This window comes from Lathamus discolor, chromosome 2 (assembly GCF_037157495.1).
Source record: "Lathamus discolor isolate bLatDis1 chromosome 2, bLatDis1.hap1, whole genome shotgun sequence".
Lineage (NCBI taxonomy): Eukaryota > Metazoa > Chordata > Aves > Psittaciformes > Psittacidae > Lathamus > Lathamus discolor.
This window is the reverse complement of record NC_088885.1, coordinates 31166323-31173168: the sequence shown is the minus strand read 5'-3', so window position 1 is coordinate 31173168 and position 6846 is coordinate 31166323. Positions and strand designations below refer to the sequence as shown.

General features: G+C 43.0%; 1 pseudogene; it reads right to left on the bottom strand.

The window, feature by feature from the left end:
* Positions 1-4282: 4282 nt before the first annotated feature.
* Positions 4283-4894, bottom strand: LOC136009018 (large ribosomal subunit protein eL6-like; annotated as a pseudogene).
* Between the last annotated feature and the right edge of the window lie 1952 nt (positions 4895-6846).

Below are 6846 nucleotides of genomic sequence, written 5' to 3'. Positions count from 1 at the left end.
ATATGTATCTGTTTCAATACAGCTTGCAGCATTCTTTATGATTGAGAAGTCTGGATGATGAATGTGATTTTTAGAGGACTAATCAATGACTCATATTCAATGTACATATATATGTGTATGTGTGCATATGAAAGTTAAATGTTGTCCTGGGTTTATCAGTAGCTGTTTTGCTCCTTCTTAGTAACTGGTGCAAGCTCTGTGTTTTGACTTCCAGCCTAGGAAGAGTGCCGATAACGATTGTTTTTAATTGTTGCTAAGTAATGTTTATTCTGGCTAAGGACTTTGTGACTCTCATACTCGGCCGTGGACGTGGGGAGGCCAGGAGGAGCAGAGACAGGACACCTGACCCAAGCTAGCCAAAGAGGTATTCCATGCCACAGTACGTCATGCCCCGGGAGGTAAGTGGGAGTTACCGGGAAGGGCACGGTCTCTCTTCGGGGGGGTCAAACTCGTTCGGTGGTGGTATCGTATTCTTTTTTCTTGTTATTTTCTCTTACCAATATTATCATTGGTGGTAGCAGCAGTGATTTGTGTTATACCTTAGTTACTGGGCTGTTCTTATCTCAACCCGTGGGAGTTGCATTCTCTCGATTCTCTTCCCCATCCCTCCGGGAGCAGGGAGGGTTGGGGGTGGTGGGGGGGGGGGGGGTGGGGGGTGGGGAGGGAAGGAAAGGAAAGAAAGAGAAAAAGAAAAGGCGGGGGGGAGTGAGTGAACGAGCTTTTGCGGTTGGGTTTAAACCACAAGAAATGTTATTGAATAAATCAAAACCAGGTATTGAAAAAGTGCCTGTAGCTTAGATCAGATCATCGGGACCACCACCAGAAAAACAGTTCATATGCTTCTACAACAGCAACCTGCTTCTTAAGGCATGGAGAAGTACTTTCTATAACAAAGGCAAATGAAAGAGAGAAATTCCCAGTGTGTAAGACACAAGTGGCCTAAGTTGTTAACAAAAGACAGATTTCAATGTTGTTATAATGCAGCTACAAACTATGGATCAAACCTTCTGATTTGCAGGAAGCTATGTTGACTCTCAAGAAGTGAGGAGTAAATCTCATAGGATTCTTCTTTTCTTTACTTCTTTAAGAAGCTGTTAAGCTTTTTCAGTAATTCTCAACAAAGAATCTATGGCTTTGGGGTATCCTTGCCCCCAGGCTACTATGGAAATGCAAGACCTAAGGTCCTGCTTTATTTTACCCTGCAAGCAGTATCAGACTAGCAGGGGCTCTTGAACACACTAACTAGTGTGATGACTTTTGCCATCTCCTCCATCAGCTACGTTTCTGTCTCTGAAGAGGGACACTGAAGAGAGACGTGCAATTACTGGAGTGCATCAGTTCAAGCAGCAGAAGTGAATGTGTAAGAAGAGATGAATCACAGAATCACAGAATCCCAAGGGTTGGAAGGGACCTAAAAAGATCATCTAGTCCAACCCCCCTGCAAGAGCAGGGTAACCTACAGTACATCACACAGGAACTTGTCCAGGCGGGCCTTGAATATCTCCAGTGTAGGAGACTCCACAACCCCCCTGGGCAACCTGTTCCAGTGCTCTGTCACTCTTACAGTAAAGAAGTTCTTCCTGATGTTAACGTGGAACTTCCTATGCTCCAGTTTACACCCATTGCCCCTTGTCCTATCACTGGATATCACTGAAAAAAGCCTAGCTCCATCATCCTGACACCTACCCTTTACATATTTGTAAACATTGATGAGGTCACCCCTCAGTCTCCTCTTCTCCAAGCTAAAGAGACCCAGCTCCCTCAGCCTCTCCTCATAAGGGAGATGTTCCACTCCCTTAATCATCTTTGTGGCTCTGCGCTGGACTCCTTCAAGCAATTCCCTGTCCTTCTTGAATTGAGGGGCCCAGAACTGGACACAATATTCCAGATGTGGCCTCACCAAGGCTGAGTAGAGGGGGAGGAGAACCTCTCTTGACCTACTAACCACTCCCTTTCTAATGCACCCTAAGATGCCATTTGCCTTCTTGGCCACAAGAGCACATTGCTGGCTCATGGTCATCCTCCTATCCACCAGGACCCCCAGGTCCCTTTCCCCTTCACTACTTTCCAGCAGGTCAACCCCCAACCTGTACTGGTACATGGGGTTGTTCTTCCCCAGATGCAAGACTCTACACTTGCCCTTGTTAAATTTCATCAAGTTTCTCCCCGCCCAACTCTCCAGCCTGTCCAGGTCTCGCTGAATGGCAGCACAGTCCTCTGGTGTGTCAGCCACTCCTCCCAGTTTTGTGTCATCAGCAAACTTGCTAAGGGTGCACTCAGTTCCCTCATCCAGGTCATTGATGAAAATATTAAACAGCACCGGTCCCAGCACCGACCCCTGAGGAACTCCACTAGTCACAGACCTCCAGCTAGATTCTGCGCCATTGACCACAACTCTCTGCCTTCTTCCTTTCAACCAGTTCTCGATCCACCTCACTACTTGATCGTCAAGCCCACACTTCCTTAGCTTATCTATGAGGATGCTGTGGGAGACAGTATCAAATGCCTTACTGAAATCAAGAAAAACTACATCTACCGCTCTACCATCATCCCTCCACCTAGTCACTTCCTCATAGAAGGCTATAAGGTTGGTCATACATGACTTCCCCCTCATAAAACCATGTTGGCTGTTCTTAATGACCCCCTCATCCTTGATATGCCTAGTGATGGAGTCAAGAATAAGTTGTTCCATCACCTTTCCAGGGATGGAGGTAAGGCTGACCGGTCTATAATTACCCGGGTCCTCCTTCTTGCCCTTCTTATAGATTGGTGTGACCTTTGCCATCCGCCAATCCTCAGGCACCTCGCCCGTTTCCCACGACTTACCAAAGATGATGGAAAGTGGCCTAGCAATGACCTCCGCCAGCTCCCTCAGCACCCGTGGGTGCATTCCATCCGGACCCATCGATTTACAGATGTCCAGATTGCATAGCTGATCCCTAACCCAATCCTCATCTACCAAAGCAAACTCCTCCTTTGTCCTGACTCCTTCTGGGGCTATAGAAATCCGGGGCCCTCGGGGAGAGTCTGCAGGAGTAAAGACAGAGGCAAAGAAGGCATTCAGCACCTCTGCCTTCTTTATATCCTCTGTCACCAGGGTACCCACTTCGTTAAGCGTTTTATTATAACTAATCGTTATAATAACAGGCACCTTTAATAAAATTAAACACACAAGAGAGGATCGTACATCTGGACAAAAATAGAAACTTAATTTTAGAAACCTAACTCTACGTTAATGGTGCTTATGGATGGAATTCTCAGAAGTCACACACACACACACACACACAAACAAAAAGCCCCCCAAAACCACAGAAAGGTAATGAAGTTAGGGGTTTTTTTAATATGATATTTTAATTATTATTATTAAATTATATTAAGCTTTTAGGTGCCTTTAGAGAAATATTTCTGACTGGAAAAATTGGAAATTAGTATAATGATTTCCATAGTTCTCAGAGTTTTGACTTTAGTCTTTGAAATGATGGATCATATCGTAATAGTTTCATTATAGAATCATAGAATCATAGAATAGTTAGAGCTGGAAATGACCTTAAGATCACCTAGTTCCAACCCCCCTGCCATGGGCAGGGACACATCACATTAAACCATGTCATCCAAGGCTCTGTCCAACCTGGCGTTTAACACCGGCAGGGATGGAGCATTCACAACTTCCCTGGGAAACCCATTCCAGTGCCTCACCGCCCTCACAGTAAAGAGCTTTCTCCTTATATCCAATCTAAACTTCCCCTGTTAAAGTTTTAACCCATTACCCGTTGCCCTATCACTACAGTCCCTAATGAAGAGTCCCTCCCCAGCATCCCTATAGGCCCCCTTCAGATACTGGAAGGCTGCTATGAGGTCTCCACGCAGCCTTCTCTTCTCCAAGCTGACAAGCCCCAACTTTCTCAGCCTGTCTTCATATGGGAGGTTCTCCAGTCCCCTGATCATCCTCATGGCCCTTCTCTGGACTTGTTCCAGCAGTCCCATGTCCTTCTTATGTTGAGGACATCAGAACTGCACACAAGTGAGGTCTTTTTGATGCAGCCCAGGATACAGTTGGCTTTCTGGGCTGCAAGCGCACCCTGAAGCTGGCTCATGTTCATTTTCTCATCGACCAATGTCCGCAAGTCCTATGCAGGGCTGCTCTGAATCTCTTCTCTGCCCAACCTGTAGCTGTGCCTGGGATTGCTCCGACCCAGGTGTAACTAAAGAAAAAAATAAATCAACACCCCCGCTCCTTTTTTTCCGTCAAATTTAATGTGGTGCTTTCAGGGCAGTTAGAACATCAGTTCTGAGGATAGACTCCATTGGAGAGACAGAATGTAGAATGCAGGTACCCACGGAACTGAGGCACCTTCTTGATTCACACCAGGATCTGGGAATCCACCACCTTCTGATCCGACTTGCGCTGCTCTGTTATCTTGTATTTTTCCTTCTCAGTGTCAAAGATCTTGCCTTCCTGGTGCTTGGGCTTCCGCAGCCTCTTCTTCTTGAAGTATGCATCAGTGAGATGCTTGGGAATTTTCACTCCAGAGATATCCACCTATGTAGATGTAGCAATAACACATTTCTGATGGGTCCTACGCAGAGGGACACGATTGACAGCCAAGGGTCCTGTAACAAGCTAATGGCTGGTATCAAGCTGCTTCAAGAAGACAACAAGCTTGCCTCTGTGACGACCGGTCAGCAGGATCAGAACAGTCCACGGGGTGATGAAGGCCCTGAGCCGCCTCTTGTGCTGGCTGAAGGGCTTCTTGCCATGACTCAAAAGTTTGTGAGGAACATCCTCAGTGGGATAGTACCTGTGCATTTTGTGGATTTTCACCATGCGGCTGCCTCCACTCTGTTCCTCACCCAGCGGCTTTGTGATGGTCATGTGGGGCTTCTCTCTTTCTTCTCTATCCTTGTACAGTGCGTTCCTGGCATATGACAATTATGACAATTAATCAGGTAGCCATGCAATACATTTCTGTGTTTTAATGAAATGAAAAATAACACCGTAGCCTGTGACAAAAGAAAAAGCTCTTTAGCATCTTTCATCTTCCCCAGTCTCCTTTCAATGAGCCAAGCCTTGTCCTACTTTTGGGCTTTTACACTTGCCAAAAGTGAGAGTTTTACGAGTGCAACACTGTAATACAGTTTGCATAGTTAATGCAATATCTCTCTCTCACCCAATGCATTTGGAAGGAAAGGATAAGATTTTTCTCAAATGACTGTAACATCCTACCTTTCCAAAAGCCAACCCCGAGGTAACCACTGCACCTCATTTCTATTTTTAAATCCTTTTCTGTAAAGGAAGAATTTACACAATGCACTGCAGAAGGTGATCAGGGTGCTGTCTCAGCTTGAGGGTCTGTATTACAATATTGATTTAACTGCGCAAAGGTTAACACTGAGCCAGCCCTTCTGTTCTGTACTCATTTTTCAGATCTTTAACTGTACCAGAATTTCCATCTAAGCTGAAACCTATCCTTATAACTTATGCTGTAGAAATTGCTTATATGAACTGGCATGGACCATACTTGTGAAGGAGAGTTTATGAAAACCTCTTGGAATGCAGTGGATTCATCCATTCTAAACTGAAGACCAAGATTTTCAAGATGGGCTAATGACTTGAACTAGCTGGTTTTGGATCACCGATTTGAGGCAAATCTAAAGGACTGTGTTTCAGAAGATATTTTCAATTTGGGCAATTTAAATATTTAGTCTGCTAAAAGGCTTGATCTGGGTCAGTGTTTTGGGCCATTCTGCTAACACCGTATTGGTGACATGAAGTCTCATTTAGTGTTCTTCAGTGGCTTAAGCTACAATGAAAATCTAACTACTGATCTTTCAAGTTTTAAAATATTCCTGCCCTTGAACATCTAACCAATAAAGATTTTCAAGAATGTTTTCAGGTAGGTTAAATTATCAACCAGTATTAAGTTTCTAGAAGGCATCATACTGACCATCTTTTTGAAACCTTTCAGATCACTGGTATCCTAATTTTTCAGCATCTAATTCATAATATGTCTTTCACACTACTTCAAGGATAAATCTAACTCCCCATTCCTTATTTTACAACTGGAAAATTACTGATTTACTGAGGCCAAATAGGAAGCCTGGAGCAAAGAAATGCACCAAAGTTGTCTCTCCCGTTTCCCTGTCAGCCTAAAGCCTTCTTTTCCTGTTCTGTTCTTTTAGTACTGGAAAGGGAAAGGTACTGTCTGTTCCATTATTGTAGCAGTTACCAGGCATTCAGAGTGAATACGTAGTGTTTGACAGTTAGGATGTAGTGGATTTTTTTCCTTTCAACAGCTTTTTCTTTTCTTCTAAAAAAGTAGCATAGTAATGGTAAAAAGATGTAGGAGAAAAACTATTTATTTTTACTCTTAACAAACTCCATCAGTGAAGTTCAATGGTAGGTTTATTTTCCTCACTGCAAAATGATTAGTAATGAAATTACAAGTTTAGTAAGAAGATTCAGAGTACAATTAATCTTAACTTCCACTGAAATCAAAGATTTATGCTCATCCTTAAAATGCTTTGATAAATTGAACCTTTACCATCATATTTATAGTATTCACTACAGTGGTGAAGTATTTATATAGTACTGTATATCAAAATGTCACATTTCTAAATAGAAATTATTAATATATATAAATGTTTAAATATTTTAATGTAAAATTAGTTTGTAACGCCAAAATGCACATGTAAATAATTGATTCTTGCAGATGCATTTTATTGGGTTTAGAAAAAAAATCACAAATAAAATATTTGGGCATTATATAAAAAGCATTTTGCATTATAAAAATCACTAGTTGTCAAACTTGTGTGTTCCATTAAGCTTTTCAATCCTGATTCTACACA